The 26,109-nt window shown below is 34.0% G+C and overlaps 2 long non-coding RNA genes across 2 annotated transcripts; both read right to left on the reverse strand.

Moving 5' to 3' along the window:
* Positions 1 to 984: 984 nt before the first annotated feature.
* LOC123547863 (uncharacterized) lies at positions 985 to 13,695 on the reverse strand. The gene is made up of 4 exons (XR_008372375.1): positions 13,495 to 13,695; positions 12,976 to 13,076; positions 10,843 to 11,056; positions 985 to 8,013 (listed from the first exon to the last, which is right to left on the reverse strand). It is a non-coding gene; the product is annotated as an uncharacterized LOC123547863 (long non-coding RNA).
* Positions 13,696 to 16,902: 3,207 nt separating this feature from the next.
* Positions 16,903 to 24,781, reverse strand: LOC123546850 (uncharacterized). The gene is made up of 4 exons (XR_006685545.2): positions 24,628 to 24,781; positions 24,090 to 24,168; positions 23,300 to 23,501; positions 16,903 to 22,246 (listed from the first exon to the last, which is right to left on the reverse strand). It is a non-coding gene; the product is annotated as an uncharacterized LOC123546850 (long non-coding RNA).
* Positions 24,782 to 26,109: the final 1,328 nt, after the last annotated feature.

Genomic DNA, 26,109 nt, shown 5'->3' on the forward strand with positions numbered 1-26,109 from the left:
ACCAAAACGTCACAGACTTGTTCACTCTAATGATCGGACTCGCATTAACTCCTTTTTGCCCTTTTCCCATAGTTAGCCTCCTGTTGTAGCTAGTATAGTTTAGTTAAGCAGTTGCTGGAATGTATTGTAACCTCAAACACTTCTACATCGTAATGATACTATGTGAAGTGCATACGTTCCATAACTATTTTGCATTCTTACACAAAGTTATGGCCCCGTCTTCGACTATATTGTGAGCAAATTTAAGTGAAGTTTCTGCTATTTGTTTTTGTGACAAGGCTTTTGAAAAGCTAGGCTTTGAAGTCTTTCCACAGCTCTTGTTATTCAGTAAGATATTGATGTGCTTTTTTTTGCACGTTGATTAATGTCAGTTTGTAAGGGTTCAGAGAGAACTTGGCAGGAGTTCCCATGTTGAACCGTGCGTAATGGCCAGTAACGAGGCAGAATAGGTTTCTCTTTCTCTTTCAAGTTGTTTGGCTTATGAATAAAACGTTGTTGCAATCAAAAATCGTCTAGTTCTGTTTAGCGTAACAAGAATGACTAATTAAAAGGCTCATTTATCGTTAAAGACGAGCTTACAAGTTATCTCTGTGTTATCAAAACCTTTCCTATTATGAAATCGTTACAATTGTGTAGATACGTCTTACGTCTTTCATTTACCAAAAAAATAAATAAATAGACCAAGTAGAGATTGTGCGTTGCTAATGACTAGAAAGAGCAGACAGGTTAATGATTTTGACACAAGGGTACTGGATAAAGTTATATGATTCTTTTACTGGCTTTAGATGGTTACAGGTGCAGATGGAAATATCTAGCACGGGGTTTACTATTAAGGCGTTAGTAAAATCAAACGAAGGACATTCTGTATAGTTCCGTTTTCTTACAGAAACGCATTTAAAACATTTAGCGCATTTCAACAAGGCGCAGGAAATCAACGTCCGTAAACAGTAAGAGCGTTATCACAAAGATAAACAACAACGTTGAGTGTGTCGATTATTTTTAATTTCCAAATGAGTTGTATATTCGACATCTCTTATACTTTTTGCCATCCCTTGAAGGCACTGACCTCCAGATTGTACGACAAAAAAACAACAAAAAAACAAAAGAAACCGATAAAAAAAAATGTTTAGATATCATAAAATTATTGCTATATTTCTTTAGAAGGCTTTGAAACTCAGTTACTGACAGATAATATGTTATGAAAACACATATAAGAATTAGTTTTTTTTAATTTTTCCATTCCAATTCAAAGGCGTTTGTAACGGGATACTAGAGGTAAACGGCCTTAATAATAAAGCTTTATATTTAACGGCCTTTAACTGATTATGCCTCCGTGGTGTATTGGTCAAGAACGCAGGAAAATTCTTATTGCCGTGGAAGCCCGGGTTAGATTTCCGATTCGGGCACGTTCTGTTTTCTTCTTTTGGCGGTTTTTAAGATACTTTTTTTAGTTAAAAAACAAAAACTTATGTTCTAAAGTTTATAATATGACAAAACTTACATTTTAAAGAAAGTTAATTTTCAGCCAAAATCTGGAGGTTAGTGGCTTTAAGTGTCTCATTCACAGGTCATAAACACACAATTAGTCCGATAATGTATTAAATAAACAGCCAGGTGCCCTTCGATGTTTGATGTAACGCGATGTCATTCAAAGACGCGCCATGGATTGTGTTTCCATGATGGTAATAATACGTGATTTGCACGTAAAACTGAGAAATAATTCTACTTAGAATTTGACACTGACATATATAAAGCCAAGACTATGCGTTAAATGTCTAAACATTTTTTGGGTGAGTAAGACTTTTTAACTATACTTAAAAGAGTTTGACTGAATTAGTTTGCAGATGAAGCTGTGAAAAGACATTTATTCAAGGAGAGCCTAAATTGTCACCCTGATATCTTGTATTCTAGCTGTTATACTAGTATTATCAGAATGACTTACGAAGTTCATTTGGGAGAACAATGTAGGTCACTAAGTTGTGATGGTTCTTCAAATAAGCGAAACCTAGTATTGGTGTCATACCAAAAGGCTTGGTCGTGAATCCAGTAAGGCTCGAACCCACGACCTCCTGGTTGAACGGCCGACACCACTAGATCACCGATCCCCTTCATTAGTTCAAGAAATTATGTACATGGTTGTTATAATCATGAAATTGCTTTTAAGTTGGGTTTTTTCCGCCGAGGACAAAATTAACGAAAACCAATCACTCCAGAACTCTGCCTTTCACAGCCGTTGCCATCTCAAAAAGAATCTTGCAACATCCCTAAAACTTCTCTGGTGACAGTTTTTGTATTTTGCTGTCGTGTTGTTGTACTGTCGGGTGGTAGCATAAATCAGCCACCAAAGACCCACAAGGTCTGGCTTTGTATAAACGTTTCAGGAACTGGTTGAAAGCTTTTATCTTGCACTAGTCTTGCAATTCATAAGCTGGAGACCCCTTTCGTAAGACTGTTGAAGCGTATGTCTGTACTTGAACGACGGGAATATCATCATTGGCAGATCAAATCAAATAAACATTTGAATCTTTCAGAGGTTTTTATTACGGTATAGACTTCCACGTTTAACTTAATGGCACCTTCTGACATCCAGTTTTTCCAACAAGCTTCCTTAATGCTTAAAAACTGTATAAATTGTTTACCTGGAAATATACTTAAAAATACGATAATTCCCGTTTTTATCGATTTAGCGCGGCGTCTTCCCCTGAGAGAATTTGTCACCTCACAGATGTACCAGTACACGGGTCGCTATTATTGTTAATGGGACACTACTCGTGCAGCTTTATAAACACGCAAAAACAAAACGCTACAGTATAGTGGACGCAACTTGACCCCGATGGTTGACCTTTGCATTATAATGCATAATGAGGCACAACCTATTATTGAAAAGGAGTGTACTTAAAACACGAGCTTCATGAGAAAAAAGGAAATATAAATTTTGTAAATATAAATTTAATTTAATGTGTTGGAAAGTTTTAACTGATCAAATGTAAATATATATATACTTTGATACTGCACTGTATACAGACTAATTCCATATAGATATAAACGGCTACCCTAAGGACCCTTGATTTCTATAATGAAATAATCGAAATGAATAATCAGCCTAAGGTCAACCATCGCGGTCAAGTTGCGATTACTATATTAGCGAGTAAGATATGGAACAAAAAATTGCAAAGATGTTCCCGTTTGTGAAGAAAGCACCAAATTTTGCATGAAATTACTTTAAGGTATCCCAAATCCTACAAGAGGAGGAGACACGCTATATCTGCCCTGGAACCTCCTTTTAAATCAGTTTAAAAAGGGGAGGTAAAAACGTCTTGAAAAAAATATTCTTTCCTTTTCAATTGAAATTTATCTATAAAGTAATGTTTTATATGGTCTAAACATGGATAACGTATCACTAGCATAGATAAACAACCATTTGTATTGACAAATATACACAGTTTACTACAAAATACTCTTATTTATCAAGATACCCACTAAAAAGGGAGGTAATCGTATTTTACTGTATGTTTAATTTCAAAACTGCGTGTAAAAAGATGTTTCCTAAGAAGAAAGCATGAAAGTTTGTATTTAAGTATTATAAAGTATACTGGATCAGAAATGGACTACATATACGATTTGTTGGCTTGAATAGACCAAAACATGAGGCCCCAATGGGGAACTACCTTTTATTTATATCAATTAAATATATCTTGAACAATTTCAAAAATGTTAATTCATTATCTTAACCAGTTATAACCCTTGACACAAAACATATTCAATTACATTTTATACACATTCAATATACATGACTCAGGAAAATAATATGAGGTCCTTAAAGGGGAAATTGTTAAAAATCACATTTTAAGGGCAAATTAATTTCTTTCAATCGTTATAACGGGTTTTTTCATCCTTATATAACAGAGGCCAGCAAAAGGCCTCTTTCCAACCCAGTACTATACTATTTTTGTATCATTACATAACAGTATACGACATAATAATGTTCTCAAATCAAATGACTCATCCAGAGACCCATAAAACAAAAGAAACTGATATTTACACACTTTTAATAGATATCTAAGAATTGTAATAGGTTTCACAGTATTTCTCTAATACATTTGTTTGACAAATTTATATTTCTTATACATGAATGTGTTATTGTACTAGCATTTAATTGGTTCTACGAAGTGTACAGAGTAATGAAAGTCAAGTGCTTTTTTTCAGCACTCATAATATTCTTTAAGAAAATATAAAAATGTAAGCTACAGACATTTAAAACGGGTCCTGCTCTGTGCTGTAGTCATTTGAAATTTGTCAATTTTATCTAGAATAAAGAAGGCCAGCTATTTAGTATGTTCATACCTTAATGTCTCTCCCCAAACATGGCTTCATATATAAATATTACAAATGTGAACATCAGGTAATTTAGATGTTTTCATGCTGTCTATTTCCTTTAGAAACTAGAATTTTATCTGGCACCATTTACTGACTTACAGTTTTATACCTTTGTTTATGACATGACCATGTTGCATTGTTCCAAAAGTTTGAAGTCACAACATGTGGTGCACTAACTGATATGCGACATGGTACATATTTGTTTGCCGCAGATGCATAAGAACAAAACCACAAAGGGATAATGTTACGAGCAACCAACACTGATACGCACTGTTATTTTCTAAAGTAAAACAGTTTGCTAGTTGTTAGCTGTAGCTTCATTTGGCCGTTCCAAACTGTTTTTTGGCATAAAATCAAGGACAAAAATCCAACAGGAAAAGACACATCAAAGAACGTAGACTTAAGGCTAACACTCTTTATAATGCATTACCTGGTTGTGATACTGTTTCACTATGTTTGCAAGGCATAGGATATCCTTACTTATGGTTATACCGTGTTAAAAGATTCAAGAAGCGCACATGACAACTGGAAGGATAGGTTGTTCTATCATGCAAAGAAATATCAAAATGAGGACAGAGAATATATTTTCTTAAGCGATTAGACGGATTGAAATCAACCCCCTAATAGATATTCACGTATGTAGCAAATAACATTGTATCAAGCAGGTTGTAAACAGGCATTTATAGCATACATAGACATTGCTAATCCTGTCAACTGGAAATGGTCATGAGAACTGGTACTTGGCTTTGATTATGTAATATGCTTCACAATTAGCTGCTATAAGTTGGAGGAAGCTCATCAGTGTAACTACAAGAATACATACAAAGGCAGATATAAATGTATCAAGCCAATCTTGTGTACTATTTGGAGACCTTTGTGCTAGAGAGTGAAATACTGGCAAACCTAAAAGTTGTTTGTTAAGGGTAACCTGATCGTAACTTCTCTTTCAACTTTTTTAAGTTTGCGAAAAATGCTTGGGACATTACCCTAAACAAGCAATTATTCTAGGACTTATAATTGCGCAACTGAGAGATATTCCTAACACTGTACTGGAAAAAGAGCATAATATATCAGCTATGATTATAACTAGGATGGATGCAGTGGTCATTTTACCCGTGCTGAATGAGCTCCATCGGCTATTATACCCAACTCTGACCCACAAGTACAATTTTCTGAATGATCATTTCTTTATCAGATACATGATATCATTATGTAGGCCGATTTGGAACCTAAGACAGAAAATACACTGTTTCGTAATTTGTCAAAAGCCTTAATATGCAAGACAGCTGTAGATCAGTATATTTTAAGGAGACATTGTTTATAAACTATTCGATTAATCTTTACCTTCAAAAATTTATATCCAACTCTATTTGGCATGACTTTCTTTATTTCTGTATCGTATTTTCATCTCAAACAAGTTTTTATATGTAACTATTTGCGTTCTTGGGATGTCTGCAGTAAATCACTGCACTTTAGAAATGTTTATAGTTATAAGCTCTGTGGAGGGGTTCAGTGAGAGAGACCATCTAGGGGTAAATGTGCTGTCAGATCAATAGGAATGTCGTTGGTTCAAACCGTACAAAGGTTAATCTATCATACAATACCAGTAATGTTTTCAAGAAAGCGGAATTTAGATTGATTCTAAAACTCGAAATCTTAATCAAATTCAAATAAATTAGTATTACTGAATATAGTATAAATTAGCAATAATAAATACAACAATACATTTAGTTCACATTCCATTTTCTTTTCTTGTAAAAAAAGCATTAGTATTATCGTATGCTTTAGCTTGAAGTCATTAATTGTCTTGAAAAACATATAAATTATGTTTTGTATATTACGTTTTACATGAATTTAAATTAGATATTGAAATAAAAGAAAAACACAAAATACCCCTTTCTTTAGCTGCTCTTTTGAATGCTTGATAATAATATTCATAGTGAAATCGAACTATTGGTATCCCATGTACAGTATAAGAATTATACAATCGATTATATGAATTACAGTATGAACGTATATGTGAGCTTGTTTTATAAAGTACCCTTAATGAACCTCAAAATGTAAAGAATGTTCAAATAATATTTTGATATAATTAAATACTAAAATTAGTTTTGTTTACCTGAGTGATATGGTATTCACACTTAAAAATAAAGTCATCCCATAAATAAAATTTTTTAAACAATTTCCCCCCTTTTAGGGCCTCATCTATGTCATTAACTTCAGTGTCCGATATATACAATGTGTATAAAATGTAACTAAATAAATATTATGTCACTAATAGTTACTTATTTAGGTTATAAATTAACCTTTTGGACATTGTTTTCAAAAATATATGATTAAAATAAATAAAATATGGGTCCCTTTTTGGGGCCTCATTTTAAGCTAATTGTGGTTAGCGAGCTGCGTGTCTCCTCCTTTTTTTGGAATCAGCATACTTCAAAATAGTTACATACAAAGTTTGGTGCTTTCTTCACAAAAGGAAACATCTTTTTCCTATAACCTACTCACTATATACAGATATATACAATATAACAACAGACTCTTTGCAAGCAAGTCTGTAAAGATATTCGTTTCTAGTGACCTTTGCCTTCATTGTAATATGGTGAATGTTTAGATGAAGGTATTTAATATGAGATATGCTTTTTACTTTCGCTAATTTTAAATGTTAACAGTCTGTTCCATACGTAAGAAATGTATGTTATTGCTGTTAATTTCGCCACTAGTTACATATCTTCATAAATATCATTTTATGAAAACCACTTTTCACGTAATAACATACACTTAACAAATGGTCTAACATACTACTTGTTTTTTTCTTACTGAATACATTTTTTTTTTAATTTTCCACACACTGTTTTGTAATAACGCTTTTCCAGCTTTTAGAAATTCCTGAAATTTATATGCATTTTTTGGACTTTAAAATGGATTGAAACCGTAAAATAATTTTAAAAAATATTATCAAGTTGACTGATTCGATTTTGTTAAAATTTTGAATATGTTTTAAAGCATATTTGTTTTATCTTAAACTATAATTCTAAATAAGTATTTTTTTTAAATTACAAGTGTTGCGTTAATTCATTTTCTCAGTGAAAAGCTAGGGTTCATGGAATTACACACTAGTGTAGCATTGAAGGTTCAGTGTGTAGCATTGAAGGTTCCATGTGCACCGCCGTATGAACACATCTGCGGATGTCTCTAAATTGTTTTTTGTACTCTTAGCATGTGTAAATGTTGAGTTCTGCTCGTCCCGGGGCTAGAGGGCGTGGACGGTAGCATGTATTTCCACTACCGTCCATGAACAGGCTCAATCAAACCGAGCCTGCAACATTTTCGTTTTTGTTGTGTTGAGCGACCTGTGGAGTTTCAACTTTTTCTATTTTATATCGTTGTTAGCTCATTTCAAAGCATTATCACAAAACAAACGTCTTATTGTAGGACAGTTCAATTGTCATGTAACAATTTATATTGATTCGATATGAGTTCCACTGGCTCACGGTATGATTTGAAAGCTATGAACATGGGACTATTAATCACCATTTCTGATACGTTGTGCCATGTGATCCGACATGGTACATGTAGCCACGTGGTGGACTTCCATTTCCTAAAGCGTACAGTGTGAACGAACCATCGGAAGAACTGAAAAAACAAAACATTGTCAATGAAAAATAACAAGTATAAACCAGTCATTGAAGAAACTAAAAAAAAATACTGTCAGGACGATCAATCGGAAGAACTGAAAGAACAAAACCATGCGATTATGTATCGGTCATAGGCCATGTTCTGGCCATGGCAAATTTAAGAATACAAAACAGTATGAGAAATGGAAATATGAAAAAGAGATACACATATTAAATTTTCCTAGTACAACAAAATGATATTGGAAAACAACTGTTAGATGTCGGGATACTTGCACTAAATGCTTTAGAAAGAAAGTTGTGAACTTAAAAACTTGAGTTTCCTTTCTTTTGTTGGTTTCAACGTCGCACCGACACAGTTATAGGTGATATGGCGACTTTGCAACTTTGATGGTGGAGGAAGACCCCTGGTTCCCCATTTATTTCATCACAGGCGGGCACCTGGGTAGAATCACCGACCTACCGTAGGTAAATTGGATAGCTTCCTTACATGAAGAATTCAACACCCGGAGTGAGGCTCGAACCGACATTGATGAGAGGCAAGTATGGCTTCCCTTAATTGAGAAGAATGTTTTATATCAGGCACTAATACACGGTGTCGTTTTACTAATTTTTCTCATAATTGTTTTGGTGATATCATTATTTCGTTAAATTATATTACTAAATAATTTTTGGATATCTTGATAAATAGTGTATTACACTATTTAACTATTTATAACTTATAATAACTAAAGATATCACTATATAAATTCATTTAATGATATCCATTTAGTGATATCATACGACAGATAAAATGATATCTCAAATTGACCTATTTGATAATATTTTAAATTCTACTGGATGATATCTAAAACACATTTTGTGAGATCAAAAATTGATGAATGGTTAAAATAAAATACAATTAAAAATATTATGATAGAATAAAAATAATTTAAGATATCAAATAATCCAATTATAGATATTTATAATTATCTAAAATCAGAAAATGATATCATGAAATGAAATTGTGATATCCGTTAGTGAACTAATGATATCACAAATTTTATTCATGATATCCATAAATGAGTTTCGGTTATCTGAAAAAAAGTGAAACAGTAATAAGTATTAAAACGTCACTTCTATATTAACGTATCATTATTATTATTTGAAAACGGAAATAAAATCAGTGTGCTGTGACGGTGTGACGTTGAACTAAACAAACTAAAATCAAAACTAAAATCAGTGTGGAATGGCGAAATGTGTTTGGAGAAGAACAATATTTACTTATATTTATCGTTCGTGCATGCATGCGTCGTGCGTGTGTACATGTCCATGTGTTCTTGAGCGTCCTGTCTGTAACCCTGAGATTTAGTGTGCTACAAGTGTATCTAGGCATTAGCATTAGGGACATTTTAGCATAGTTTACCGTAATTTGTAGAATAGGCAACTAAATGAAAAGGCGTTGAAAAAAAAAAAAAACATATTCGCGCGCCTGAGTGTGTATATGTAAAAGCCTGTGAATTAAATAGAGGATACTACACGAGTGTCTTTTCATATTGAATTTATTGAAAGAGTTTTATTCAACGAGTTTGATAAATTCAATGTGGAAAGTCACAAATGTAATATTCTTTTTATCACATGTTAGCCTTTCCTGTCGAAACATCAAAAATTCTACTTTCTTTTACTATATAAACAAGTCAATTTGACCAACGTCTCGTTTACTATAAATGACATCGACGTCAAAGCTTTATTACACTAGTGTATTATCATTTTTGGTTGCGGGTTTATCCCGCTACCAAAGTTATAGTGTATTTCTGACAATCATAGCATCTTTATTTTATTCCGAATCACATCCAAAGGATGTTCATGTGCTACACAAAATAGTCCCATTCATGAACAATGCGGAAAAATTATCAATGAACAAGCAGTTCTTATTCAACCTGTATCAAGTCACACTGACCATTTAGATTATATAAGATCTATCAATGATAATGTATTCCAGCCATTGGTTACATCACAAGCGAGGTCAGGCAGGGTTCATCTTAGATATGAGGCACATTAGATTTGTATTTGTTTCTCATTCATGTATATTCATAGACTGACATTTAAACAGAAAATAAATCTACCAAAAACCCGCAACCATCAGATATTTCAAGGCTTTGATTATTTAATGGCTTTATTACACTCCCGCGACGTCAAACATGTGATAAAGCGTTTTATTTTATGCTAACTGATGAAATACTGTGTTTTATCAGTGAGATATAATCCACATCACTCACTGCATATCACTCACTGTAAATGCCGATCTACTTGTACATTGTTTATAAATTTTAAATTATTTGCTTAAAACAGTGTGGAAATTGTAGTCGCACTTTGTTCTTTATAGTGAGAATTTCATAACGTTATGCAGTAAAACATAAAATAAAATGGAACTTTATGTCGTGCGTCTTTCTAACGTCACAACACATCTGATGTCATGTCCATTTACGCGCGTCTGTTTCCCGCTCTGAGATTAAAATTTGTTGCAAAATGCATATCTCAACGTAAATAAGCATAAAATAAAAAGAAAATTTCTTTGTTTTTCGTGAATATAGAATATCTCACCTCGAAGTGAGAAATTTTTCACATTTTCACTCGCGCTACGCCCTCATGAAAATATTTGAAATTTTCTCACTTCTCAGTGAGATATATTCCCCCACTTCTCAGTGAGATATATTCCATATTCACTCAAAACAAACAAATAACAAACATTGAATACAAAATGGTTATTGTATCATTGTTATTTGTGGAATTCATGAAATAAATATGTTTAAACTAAAACAAACAAATATCCTTTATATTATACACTTACTTGAATGCATATCCTAGACCTCCAGCAGCTGTGATAAAAACTGTCCCTCCGTTACCATAAGGCGCTCCTTGTTGCGCTCTTTGCAGATCGTTTGCCAGTTTAGCCGCCCGTTCCCTCACTATGCTTTCTCCAATTACTGGCACATAAGCGGCCACATGAAAAAGATTTCTGGTCCTTAGATTCAGGTTTCTGTAAAATTTAGGACCAAGGAGCCCTAAAACAAAATTTTAATTTCTGACATACATGTATGTCTAGTAAAATTCAAATTATACATTAAGCACAGTTGTAACGTATCTGCATGGATACAATTAATGAATTCTAAAACCTTGTAATTTTTTCTTGTGAATCTCTACAGTTAAATTAACTTTTGCCAGTATTCAAATCCTTTAAATTAATAAACAATTTAAGAAAAAAAAGCAAGATGTCTGTAACATGGTTTTATGTTCTTGATAGATTTACCTAATGCCTTAGATATACTGTACTATATCCGTCTACAAGCTAATACTCCTCGCCCTTTTGATCTTATTTTCTTTATTTTTTTTCAGTATGCGTATCAGTAAAACCGTTAAAACAATTTGGATACTTTTACTAAAATAAGAAAATGATAACATACATTTGAATAAAATGTTTTCTGTAATTTGCAACTGTATATCTTAACGTTAGTACTGAAATATTGAAGATGCATACTTCAACATCATTCTTTAACATAAGGTCGATTATATATCGAATTATCGATCACAATTAACTTGATTAATTTAAGAACTTTTACAATAAAAGTGTTTGTACACATGTAGAGAAAACTGAATACGTGCATGATTTTACGTTTTATGTGTGAACAGTACTTAATAAAAAATGTTCATTTGGTGCAACGAGACTAACGTTATAAAATGGAAAATTAGCGTGAAACTACGCTTTCCAAATCATTCATATTCACAGAGTTATGCAAAAAAAAAAAATGCAACTTCATTGCTTAAAATTCCTGCCAAAGCAACATTTCAAAAAGCGACCATTACAATATTTTCATGTACAACATCTTTTGTTTGGAAGAAAAAAAATGTGTTCGTATTAAATCATAGGTGTATTAATATCAATGACGACCCTTTTGCGAGACTGCACAATTAAATCTTACGTCATTCACATTAAATCATGAACAGAATGGCGTCGTTCGAAATATTCATTCAAATTCATGCATCCAAATTTCAAAAAGAATATCAAATTATAGCTAAAACTAATTCTTTTGAACTGAATCAACACGACTATATGATTTTTCACTGGAATTAACTTTTTTAAAACCAGGAACTACTTTTAATCGAACGAGGGATGACATTTATTATTGTTCAGTTTAGATATTATTTTGATTTTCTGATACTCCTGATAAACAAACCATTTATTTTTGAAGCGAAATACTTAAAACATGTAAATATAAGTATTGAATGTCAATTTTTTGGTGTAAACCACATTGACACTTCTTGCAAGTCATCCAATAGTAATTACACGAGCCGTGCCATGAGAAAACCAACATAGTGGCTTTGCGACCAGCATGGATCCATGCTGGTCGCAAAGCCACTATGTTGGTTTTCTCATGGCACGGCTCACATTACTTTTCTTGGTCAAACACCAAAATTATGTGACTTTAATTTTAAACTTTTCACTTGATTTAACTTTATGAAAATGATGACAAGACTGAATTTTGATTTTATGATACTCTTGCACTCTTGCAAAACAAAGCACTTGTTTTTGAAGCAAAATACTTCAAACATGTAAATATAATACTTCTACCGATACCGAGTTTGCTGGATAACTGGTTTCGAAGGATTGTTCATTGTTTCTAACGCGACGTAATTACACTACAATTACAACGATGAATTATATTATTCTCGCACACACCATTCGCGAATACAGTTTGCTGAACCCTGGTTACGAAGGATAGTTCAATGTTTCTAACGTGCAGTTAAGTCCATAAATGATATTATGCTCGCACATTACATTCGAAAAAATACTTAGCTTTAGGATGATATTTAACGCGTTATAAATAACTGTCGACTTTCAAAACTATTACGTACAAAGTCGTTTGCAAGTCGCAATTTACTCTTATCCTTCAATATATTAATTGCACATAAAGTGAAATCTTACATTGTCCTGTACAAGATGTCAAAAACACACCGAATATGACAAGTAGACACGATGAATAAACCATCTTCAGCTAGGGAAATACGCAGGGTATATACTGAATGCTGAAATAAAGAAAACTTGCGTTATACATTTGGCACCGTGTTTTAGACAGATGACACTTTTCTTGGCCTAACACAAAAATGTGACTTGCAGACAAATAGCTTTCGCGAGTTTCCTTCCCGTAAATTTTGATCAATACTTTTTATATTGTATTGCATATCGTCGCCTAAGCTCGAAAGGATTGAACATAAATGTAGACAAATAATTGTAAGTTCTCCCCAGTTAAACTCAAAAGCAAATGAATCAGTAAATTTGCTTCTTGGATGAGAAATAATTTTCCTTTCGTTTCTTTTATTACCATGATATAAGTAAAACATTTACATGAATTTTGCTTTAAGGACGACAATTATCAATAAAATAAATTAATTTCAAGAATCTAATTTCTACAAATTAGTTTTTCAAAAGGAATGCAATGCTTACCTTTTGATTTCACCGTGCAATCCGGGCAGTTGAAAATTAACTTTGCTTCAGTGTTTGTGGTTTGTGTTATAAACAAATTGACATTATTGAAGGTGTTTCTTATAAACATTTTTAATCATACATTAGATAACAAACAAAACTGCGCTTCATGTCTAAATCACATGAAATTCACATTATAAAAAGGCTTGGTACAAAAGACAGAAAGGACAGATAAATAATATCGCGATGAGGTAACTATAAATTTGTTTACGTTTACCGTATATAGCAACTAAACTAACAGCAAATGCATTTTCTACAGTATGACAGATTTATGACTTAGAAAAATGAACAATTTGGACACCTTTACTGAAAATGTGTCTGTGATACACGAGACAGATATGTATCAGTAAATAGGTGCATGTCGGTTACCAACAAGTCGTTGGCGTTCAATAGTGACGTTCAACTTGGTGACAGTTCAAACCCTAATAAAATCAGTGATATTTGATTTTTTTTTACCTGCCTCTACACGACTTCTGTGATGTCTTGTTTTAGTCCAATATGTACTTAACCTATTATCTTAACCGGCAACAAATCTGTTTTTTTTGTATTAAATTGGGGTTATAAATTAGTACAGAATTTCAATATTCTGTAGCATATGCACTTTTAGCTATTAAGCAGCTGCAAGTAAAAGCTATATAAATCATGGAAACTTCTTTCGGCTTGCTTTATATCATTCATGGAAATGTGTGGCGGACAATGAAGAAAAAACCCACAACAAAAGTGATTATTTGAAGAGGCCGAAGATTTAATCTACTGTTAAATGTAACCTATAACACACATCAGATGTACTTTACAATATTTAGATTCACTGTCCTTTAGTTGGTTACATTTGTTTAGGATTTGAATAACAACTGAACATACTAAATAAACAGTTAGAATAGCACAAAACACGAAGTACATGAATAGAAAAAATGTTAAATTACCAGTTTTCAACTGTTTTGTCCATACAGGTTTTTTATAAACTGTAGGCTGCCTTGCATGTATGTTGTGTTACCCCCACCGCCTCCCCACCCAACAAATATTTTACGATATGAATAACTGTATCTTATTGATTGGTTATTATTTATTTGTTTGTTTGTTTTAGGTTTAACGCCGTTTTTGAACGGTATTTCAGTTGTTTTACGGCGGGCAGTTAACCGTACCAGTGTTCCTGGATTCTGTACCAGTACAAACCTGTTCCCCGCATGAATCGGAGATGGAGGGCGAATGATATGACACAATGTATTCACCAATCGTCACGGAGAACATATGCCTCTTCCGGGATCGAACTTATGACCCCACAATCCTTAGCTCTGCCCCCCCCCCCGCTATTGAGCGAAGCATGGGGACTCGATTAGGTTTTGAGACGCACCGTTTATTATATGTTGGCCTTTGATGGCTGTGACTGACTTTGACATGCACAATGCTTAACGCGATTCTACTCACACTTTTCTTTATTTTGCAGTTATCTTTTAACATCGAAATAATATAACGTCCATACTACGAGGAGTGTTCGATATGAATTGCTTATTGTCCTCTAGCTCGATATCCACGTGGGGCACGATAAAAACCAATACCTACCTGTATAGGGTTATTCAATACCTACACAACGGTGTATAAATGTACATGTTAGACTAAGTGTAAGATATAAAATTTGCTATTTGAATACACGCAATCATTGACCACTGTAGTAAAAATGGTTGGTAGAAGCGTCGACAAGAAAGATGAAATACGGGCTTACATCAAAGCTCGCTCAAAACTTGGTTGTTCTTTGAAGCAGCTGATGACTGAACTTTCTACTGCTTATGGACCTTCTCATGTGTCTTATGACACAGTTCGGTGGTGGAAAAAGAAATCTGAGTCTGGTGTAGAGTCCATCAAAAATGCACCGAAATCAGGTAGGCCAAAATCTGCATCTCGTAAAGAAATCGTTTCCAAAATAAAGGAAATCATTGGAGGAGATGCCACATTTACAGTTCGTGATATTGCACGAAAGGTAGGCATATCACTATCAACGGTTCACCTTATTTTGAAGAAGCATTTGAAAGTCAGAAAGATTTCTGCTAGATGGGTACCACATCTGTTGACTGATGAGCAAAAGAGGCAACGGGTTAAAGTGGCAAAAAAGCTGCTTCAAATGTTTCCAAAATACGACAAAAAGCAGTTTGCCAATGTCGTCACAGGTGATGAAACCTGGGTCCATTACTTTGAGCCCGTCAGAAAGGTTAGCAATAAGATCTGGGCCACTAAACACAACAAACGCCTAATAATTGCCAAACGTTCTTTGAGTGCAAAGAAGGTTTTGTATGCAATCTTCTTCTCTGGTGAAGGAGTCGCAATAAAAGTGCCGGTGAAAAAGGGCAAAAGCATCACCGGAAAGTACTACAAAGACGTAGTACTGAAGAAACTGAAAAAGTATTATCAGAAACGACGCCCTGCCACTGGTTTTAAACATGTCCGTCTTCTACATGACAATGCCCCCGCTCATACCTCCGCAATAGTTACGGCGTTTTTGAAGAAAGAAAAAGTAACTGTTTTGCCTCACCCCCCGTATTCCCCAGACCTTGCCCCATGTGATTTCTTTTTGTTTCCCAAATTGAAATCATTCCTTCCAGGGCGGAAATACCAGTCCCGACAGGCACTTGGTTCTGCCATTCATCAGTACCTTATTACTGTGCCCAAATCAGCGTACCGTGACGCCTTCAAGAAGTGGATACATCGGCTGAAACTTTGCATTTCTAGCCACGGGGGGTACTTTGAGGGCATGAAATGAGCCCTTCTGGGCTAACTTGAAATTTGAAGTCTCTAGATAGAAATAAGCAATTCATTTCGAACATCCCTCGTATATAAAAGAGGAAATATTTAAAATTACACTTTTTAGCTTCCCTTTTTTGCTTGACATTATGACTTAAGAAGTTGTTTACGATATGTGAAGTAAAATGAGGGCATACAAAAAGTACAATCATCTGTCTAATTACCAACTGATTTATCATTCGCTTGACAACCTCAAGGCTCAATGTTTTTTGTTTGTTTTGGGTTTAGCTCCGCTTTTCAAGGGTATTTTCGGTATGTAACAGTGGGCAATTAGTCTAGCAAGTGTTCCAGGATTCTGTACCAGTACTAACCTGTTCTCCGCAAGAAACTACCAACGTACCCACATGAATCAGAGATGAGGAACGAATAATTTTAGATTCAATAGTTTTCAATCGTCCATGAAAACGTATGCTTCGCCCGGGGATCGAACTCCCAACCCCGCGATCCGTAGATCTGCTCTCTCTCTCTCTCTCTCCCTCTCTCTCTCTCTCTCTCTCTTTCTCTCTCTCTCTATGTATTGAGCTAAACGGATGGACAAGGCTCAACGTTAAACTTAAGAAAAGTAAAAGGCCAAAGTCTAGCAATGTAGAATTTATTAATTCAAGTACATGTACATTCTCGTTTTAACATTATGTTAAAGCTGAAGGTAGTGGACACGTAGTGACAATCGACAGTTTCCGTTTTATTACGTATTTTCTGTATGCGATCCCGGCGCTCTCTGGTTGTTTGTGTCCGAAGGATTCCGAAAAAGCACACGAGAATACGTAATCGCACATAAATTGATGATTGTCATAACGAGTTCGCTGCCTTGAAGAATCAAGAGTTTTAACAGACAAAGTGCAGTTTTGTTCAAACAGTTAATGAAATTCTAATATTGACAACTTAAAGAATAAGAATTAACAATTCAAAAGGATAATATATTGTATAAATTTCTTTGTATTATATCAATCATTTTTCATCTCTCCGGTTTTCACACCATTTTAGATTTTTTCAATAATTCAGTTTCCATTATAAAGGCAATGAAATTACACGTTTCCGTAATCTGAGAGTAATTAAGAAAATACAAGATCTTTTGATTATTCAACATTAGTATACTAAAGTATTTCTTATCTGAAGTATTCTTCAGCAGCCACTGGCTTGTCAAATTCGAAAATTTAAAGAATGCTTCCCTCTCAAGTGGAAATGCACAAATTAGCTTCATGTTTCGGTCGGATGATATTTTTCAAGGAGTTATTGCCCTCTGATTATTCAACATTTAGTAAACTATAGTGCCACTTGAATTCAAGTATCCCCATTTATTTCCCAAGCAATCCTTGGCTGAAATTCATCAATATTTCACAGAGAGTTTCAATCAAAAGAAAATACGCACATATCTTGCGCATGCTTTTCGACTACCTGGTTGTGTTCTAAGAAATTCTTTTGGAAGCTTCACTTCTAAGACGCAGTGTGTTTCAAGTCGATGAATTCAGCTTTTCTGTTTTAATATGCAATATACCATATTTCGGGGAGTATCCATCGGTTTTACCGATATTTTCTTGTTTTCAATCTGTGACGAAATTATATTCGTTACCTACAACTTTTGTAAAATACCCACTAAAATATCATGGGAGTACTTTACGGGTTTGTTTTATTTATTGTATTCTTCCTTCGTAGAAAAAAGTTAAAATAACATTCGCGTAACGGCAACGTATTATTCCATTGACTTTATATCGAAATAGTGTGTTATTAAAAAACAAAACAAGATGCCCACGGGCAACATGTCGAGCCCGCGAGCTGTCAAAAGGACTGGGAGTGCAAAACAAATCTAAGTCCACACAAAAATCCTTACCAGTATAAAAAGGTCATAATACACCTCAAAATTGGATGTAATATGCATGTTGTACTACAGAAAAGTGGTCTTGATTTTTACATACGACCAGTAATAAAAAAGTCATAATATAAGCTATTTATAGTAACAACAAAGGGAATTAATTCCAGGTCCTTGCGTATGACACTCCGTCTCATGATGGTGGACAATTGTGCTAACTTAAAGTTACATCAAAATCCCTCTATGCATGAAGAAGAAATGCTCTGGACAAAGTCATTCTTGTATCTGAACTTTGACGTCTAAGTGTGACCTTGACATTAACTAGGAACTTGGTTCTTGCGCATGCCACTCCGTCTCATAATGATAAACATTCATGCCAAATATAAACAAGATTGCTCCATGCAGGTCAAAGTTATGGTCCGGACAAATTCGGACGCACGCGCGCACGAACATACACCGAACCGCTAAAAGTGGCGACTTAGTCGAGCTCACCACAAGCGGGCTCGACAAAAATGAAATTAATTAATAACAGAAAAGAGAATGAAAAGACGCATAATGATCAATTTTATGTAATAAAAGAAATTGTAACAATTTGTTTCTTGTCAATCATTATATTCCCTGTAAAAAACATGTTCACATAAACTGTTTATTGTGTTTATGAATTTCTCATTATAAAAGGAGGTCAATAACATAAAAACTTTGTAACTTACTTTATCAAATATGTCACAAAATGATAAAATGTTGACAAATATATCATCTTTTTCTTGGTTTCGGAGTGCATATAGGTCAATCCGGATAAAAATAATTCAAGTAAATTCATAGATGAATGTAGCTGACTGAATAACCTGATGAATATCTTGTCTAGTTACCAAAAAAAATTTTCTTTAAAATAGTTTTTTTTCTAATTTTTCACTTTTACTTTCTAAGAAAAATCTGTCTCTACTCTGATTAGTATGCTAGTATGCTTTGAGAAAGGAAAATGATTTTAGTATGTGACTTATCCTGATGAAGGTGCTAGCCGAAAGGCTGATGTTATAACGTTCTGTAGACAAACATTATATACATGTAGTTGAAAACCTATCACATTGAGAAGAAAATATAGTTAATAATATAAAAAACTGTTACAACTTCCGGATTTCATGTTGATCCATACGTTGTGAATCGTTCTCTCATAAAATAGTTCTTACGTTTTCCATTCAGTACTTTGATGCTATGATGTCACAAGTTTATTCACCGTATAAAACAAAGTATCGATAAAACTATTTAATGTCGTTGATCGTTGCTTTTTTTCTGCATTTCACATTTGGCGAGCGAGAATTTCTTTTGCAAAAAAAAACCGAAAAAACAACACCAGGGAACCATTCATACTAGATATTATACTTGCTACTTAAGGTGGTATATGAGGGCATGCAGTCTGCCTATGAATAAACATTACCCCGAGGTGTTAGCCAATGTTTATGTCAAATATTCAAGTAACGTTATATGTTGTCAGCTATCTGTATACCAGATAGTATATATTCTGCAAATCTGTATGATTTTCCTAATTGTCAATGAGGCTATTCGTTTTAGACCAAAATTTTCTTCATGTCATGTCAGGTCAGCGGCAATCGTATAATAGTCCTTTTAGTGCGGAAACCATTACGTTCATGCAAAAATGTGCATTCCAAGACATCGATAATGAACATTCAGAGATAGATAATCGTATATACATGCTTCTGTGGTAGTATCTGATGCTTTTATGTTAAATATTTTATACACGAAATTGCAAGAAATACAAAACAATACATGCACAAAAAATACAAATATTTTAATGCACAATATTTACAAATTTCTAAACAAGTAACAGAAAGCTTATATTGTTTGCAGTTGTAAGCTTAATGAAAAGTTTTGTTTTATATTATCTGTTTACATTTTTAAATGACCTTTCCAAACATTGTATACGTTCTGAATATAAAAAGGATGCAAGCCTCCTTGAAGATTTTAGCAATAATAAAGACATAAAGCATATATGTTTATGGCACTTTAGGGTAACTTTCAGTTCAAGTTTTAGAGAAGCAGGTACTAATTTCATATGCACGTGCACTAATTATTACCTTCGCACTCTCCACGTCTTTTCTTTAAAGCTGCAATATTTGCCGACGATTTGTAAACACATTCTTTTTAAATTACGCATAATTATTAATTGACAATAATTGCATTGTTTGACCAAACAGGACTACTTAAGATTACAATTATGTTTCGCACACCTGTCGGGTATGCGTCATTACCATGACGACTGTGTATTACGTTTTGACACGCTATTTACGTGACGAAAAATTACAATGCTATGAACATAAAAATAAATATTTCAGTAATGTGTATGTTACCACCGAATATTCGAATACTTAAATAAGATCCGAATATTCGTACCCGTGACCGAATATCCGGATATCCGGATATCCGTTGACATCCCTAATTCCCAAGCAATCCTTGGCTGAAATTCATCAATATTTCACAGAGAGTTTCAATCAAAAGAAAATACGCACATATCTTGCGCATGCTTTTCGACTACCTGGTTGTGTTCTAAGAAATTCTTTTGGAAGCTTCACTTCTAAGACGCAGTGTGTTTCAAGTCGATGAATTCAGCTTTTCTGTTTTAATATGCAATATACCATATTTCGGGGAGTATCCATCGGTTTTACCGATATTTTCTTGTTTTCAATCTGTGACGAAATTATATTCGTTACCTACAACTTTTGTAAAATACCCACTAAAATGTCATGGGAGTACTTTACGGGTTTGTTTTATTTATTGTATTCTTCCTTCGTAGAAAAAAGTTAAAATAACATTCGCGTAACGGCAACGTATTATTCCATTGACTTTATATCGAAATAGTGTGTTATTAAAAAACAAAACAAGATGCCCACGGGCAACATGTCGAGCCCGCCAGCTGTCAAAAGGACTGGGAGTGCAAAACATATCTAAGTCCACACAAAAATCCTTACCAGTATAAAAAGGTCATAATACACCTCAAAATTGGATGTAATATGCATGTTGTACTACAGAAAAGTGGTCTTGATTTTTACATACGACCAGTAATAAAAAAGTCATAATATAAGCTATTTATAGTAACAACAAAGGGAATTAATTCCAGGTCCTTGCGTATGACACTCCGTCTCATGATGGTGGACAATTGTGCTAACTTAAAGTTACATCAAAATCCCTCTATGCATGAAGAAGAAATGCTCTGGACAAAGTCATTCTTGTATCTGAACTTTGACGTCTAAGTGTGACCTTGACATTAACTAGGAACTTGGTTCTTGCGCATGCCACTCCGTCTCATAATGATGAACATTCATGCCAAATATAAACAAGATTGCTCCATGCAGGTCAAAGTTATGGTCCGGACAAATTCGGACGCACGCATGCACGAACATACACCGAACCGCTAAAAGTGACGACTTAGTCGAGCTCACCACAAGCGGGCTCGACAAAAATGAAATTAATTAATAACAGAAAAGAGAATGAAAAGACGCATAATGATCAATTTTATGTAATAAAAGAAATTGTAACAATTTGTTTCTTGTCAATCATTATATTCCCTGTAAAAACATGTTCACATAAACTGTTTATTGTGTTTATGAATTTCTCATTATAAAAGGAGGTCAATAACATAAAAACTTTGTAACTTACTTTATCAAATATGTCACAAAATGATAAAATGTTGACAAATATATCATCTTTTTCTTGGTCAGTATTGTACACTTTTTAATATTTTACCTTCTTATTTAATGTGTCGCGTCTTGCAACCAATAAAAGTGTCTTAAAATATTTACGGGATTGCATATCCGTGACAATGTTATAAATCTTATAAAATTCAAAACATTTGGTACACTTAACACTCATTTGTTTTGCAATGATAATAAATAACATTTCGGGAGCAAACACTAAACATAAAAAAGTCAACACCTCTTCAAAGCTGAATACAGACAGTCCGTTCTGGTGCGATGTGTTTTAGAATAATTTCACCAACTATTAAAGGTAGTACCACCCTGTGCATTTATATGGTACATATAACCACTTGGTGGACTTCCAGATCTTAAAGAATACAGCGTATATGAACCATCCGTCGAGCTGCAAAAGAAAGCAAGAAAAAATAGAGACCAGATGAACATTAACATTTGAATGGAAATTAAACCGAACGAACGAAATAAATCAATATACTGAAATCGAATGGTCATTAGGAAGATAAAGGCAATGAAACAGTAGTGACAATCGTTAATTTCCGCTCATTTACGTTTTATACGTACGAGATATCGGCGTTCTCCGGTTACTGAGAGACACATTATTAACAGACGAATACTGACAAAAAATTTCGCGAAACTAAGCTAAAGTAAACACAGGACTCAAAGTCTATTAGACAAGTAATATTTGTAAAAAAGGATATAATATGTCTTGTATTATAATACAAGATCAGTTTTGGCAAAAAGTGTATAAAGTGAAGTTTTATTCTGCAATAATTTCTACTGTGAAATTTTAATTGTCAATGAAGCATCACAGACCGCGCTATTGTATATTCAGCTAGCATTACAACTTCGAAATATTTTTATGGGACGAGAAGATCTGAGTAAGTTTGATTGGTACATGTCATATATTTATACATTAATATGCAAGCTATGACCTTTCTGTAGTATCAAACATTATTCAGTGAATTACATCTCAAAAGTTCACAGTGGAATATATCAAACAACCTCCTGACTGGCTTTGCGGGCAAAATAGGTAAATATTTTCTAAACAATAATTTTTAAATACATGTAAGAACAAAGCGTCTATCACTCGTGAAAAGTAGATCTTACTTTTCGTAAATATTATATCAAGTGTTCACTTTGTAAAAGATATTTTGTTCTTACATTGAAACAAACAAATGAGCCGTGCCATGAGAAAATCAACATAGTGGGTTTGCGACCAGCATGGATCCAGACCAGCCTGCGCATCCGCGCAGTCTGGTCAGGATCCATGCTGTTCGCTAACAGTTTCTCCAATTCCAATAGGCTTTAAAAGCGAACAGCATGGAGCCTGACCAGACTGCGCGGATGCGCAGGCTGGTCTGGATCCATGCTGGTCGCAAACCCACTATGTTGGTTTTCTCATGGCACGGCTCAAATATCCTCCAAATATGATATATACTTATAAGCGTATCCTAATCCACCATCAAAAGTTATGAACACACTTCCTCCTGATCCAAATGGAACGCCTTCCCAAGACCTTCTCATGTCTTCTTCAATTAAAACTTGACGTTGTTCGCCAGCAACTTGCATGTTTACCGCCATGTTATTCATGTTATTCATCATTTGGTTCATACCAGTAAAAAAGCTTTGTCCAAGAGGCCCTATATAAACAATTTACACAGATGTAATGATGTATCAAATATGTTTTAATTTACTATCAAATCTCAAGTTAAATTATATGAATGAATTTATTCTCTATGTCCATGACATCAGAACTAACTTCAACAGCCATATAGACAAAACAATATCAGAATGTTATGGAAATTCAACTAAATTTTTACTATTTCTATAAGGCACATGACAACATTTGTTACACAACAGACATATTTGTGCTAATTGTGTTTAAAGTGACATCCTTCCATGTCTTTTAGTTATTATGATAAAAGTATTGCATTATTTTTCACAAAAGCTCTCTTATAGACCTCAAAACATGTAGAAAAGCTCTCTAAGGCGTGTGTCATGCAACAGAAAAATGTACATCATAACCATAAATAGCAGAGTTGAAACCGATTTTAATACACATCTTTTTCTGCTATGTTTAATTTAAAATGTTGTACATCTGGAGGCTTGTCACTTTAAAACAATGACACCTTGCCTCTAGTTCAGTTTAAACCGTTTTGCCTTCTAACCACAACATGTATAGCCTTAATTAATATCTAGATGGTGCATAAACAGACTTAATGACATACATTGCCCATTACTTCTGGCGAAGAACACACCAACAAGGACGAGTAGACACGCCCGTTTAATCATCTTGACACAAGATTACTGAAACACAAAATAATATAATGCTAATTTGTAAATACAAAACACAGTTAATTGAAATGAATTGTATTAAACAAGAAAACTTATCTAATATGATCTTGGAGAAACTAAGCTAGCAAGAAAAAAAAAGGCTTTTCAAATCATACTTCTTAAATGCCATGTGATTACTAAAGAATGTTCCACTGCAAAAATTTCTTGAATTAAGGGTTTAACTGAAAATGGCGGAAAATTATGTAAATAGAGTTGACCTAGCCATTGTATCTTCACACATTATTTTGTATATTTGACATATAATATTATTTCGGTATATTTCATGTCAATTAATGACATCCCTACTTTATAAAACATTTCCGTTTCACAGCTTATGAACTTTTTTAGCAAAAATATACACGTTAAACTTTAGACAAAAATAAAATACATAAAATGAATTTAAGCTGCGTAAATGTAATATTGTCTACTTACCTTGAACTGATAAAATAAAACGCCACAATAAACAAAAATATAAAGTCAAAGCCACACGCGTACTTCCTACGTGAGTAATTTTACATTATGCGGTTTTCGTCCCGAACGTGATGACTTGTACAGGTTGTTTACGATATGTCAAATTGCGCTATTTGTTTTTCAAACTATGTGATTCATTAATACCTTGGGCTAACATCTCGGCAAATTGACAAAATAAGAAATTCTGAAGGCATATTTTGTTGTATTTACTAATGTATTCAAGGTGTACAGTGCAAAATTGTCATGCATTTTAGAATACTTAGACTATTAATATAGTATTTCGGTCTGGTCGTATCACAACGAAGACGTAAATGTATGCACGGTTTATATGAAGTTTTAATATCACATTCTAATATGCCTGTCTCTGTTAAAACACGTTTACGCTAGAATGACGTCACGTTAACGTGCAGTGACGTCAATTTTTTTGTTGCGACCAAGAAAGAGCGCTACTGTATTTTATCTACTGTTTTAGATTAAAGGCGTATTAGAATTGAAATAATTTATAGCAAGACCGTGTTTTAACACTATTTTTACACTCGGGCGGTAACACGTGGTACAAATAGTTTCACTCGGGCTGCGCCCTCGTGAAATTATTACCTCCGACGTATAACCGCCCATCGTGCATAAATAGTGTTAAAGCACTCTTTTGCTATAAACCATTTCTTAAATATAGCCTTTGATCCATATTAGGTACTAGATCAGAACATTTCCCTAGAAGTCTTCTGCATTATCTCGTACAATATTATGAAGAACGGATTGCCATTTCTCAGTAACGGTAGTGGTGATCTTAAGTGATTCTAATATTAACAAATCCAACTTTTGTTAAACCAAATATTGATAATTTTGAAAATGAAAGTGTGAAACTGTCTTTTTTGCTCTATCGAATGCTCTTTTAGAAAATTAAAAACAATGTATACCAAGTACGTAAAAACTGAATTGAGTTGTAAGTAAGATTAGGTGCTGTGCTTAAGTTTTTATGAAGAAATTGTCGAGACATCAATCAGAGATAACACGATATACTATCTGTAACATGTGAAACATTTCTCACGTTGTGGTTTACATACCTGAATATATATTTCAAACTCAACTAGTCATGGATTTAATTAGTCAAATTCGTGAAATTAAACGATTTAGTTAAGATTTTTTTTCTATCTGTCACAGATGTTTCGGATCAGAATATATATCATCATGACTAATTTTCTCCTCCGCTGCGGTTATTAGAAATTTGAAATGTATACCGCGAACATTTGAGCCGCGCCATGGGAAAACCAACATAGTGGGTTTGCGACTAGCATGGATCCAGACCAGCCTGCGCATCCGCGCAGTCTAGTCAGGATCCAGGTTGTTCGCTAACAGTTTCTCTAATTGAAATAGGCTTTGAAAGCGAACAGCATGGATCCTGACCAGACTGCGCGGATGCGCAGGCTGGTCTGGATCCATGCT

The sequence above is a fragment of the Mercenaria mercenaria genome, chromosome 9, assembly GCF_021730395.1.
Source record: "Mercenaria mercenaria strain notata chromosome 9, MADL_Memer_1, whole genome shotgun sequence".
Classification (NCBI taxonomy): domain Eukaryota; kingdom Metazoa; phylum Mollusca; class Bivalvia; order Venerida; family Veneridae; genus Mercenaria; species Mercenaria mercenaria.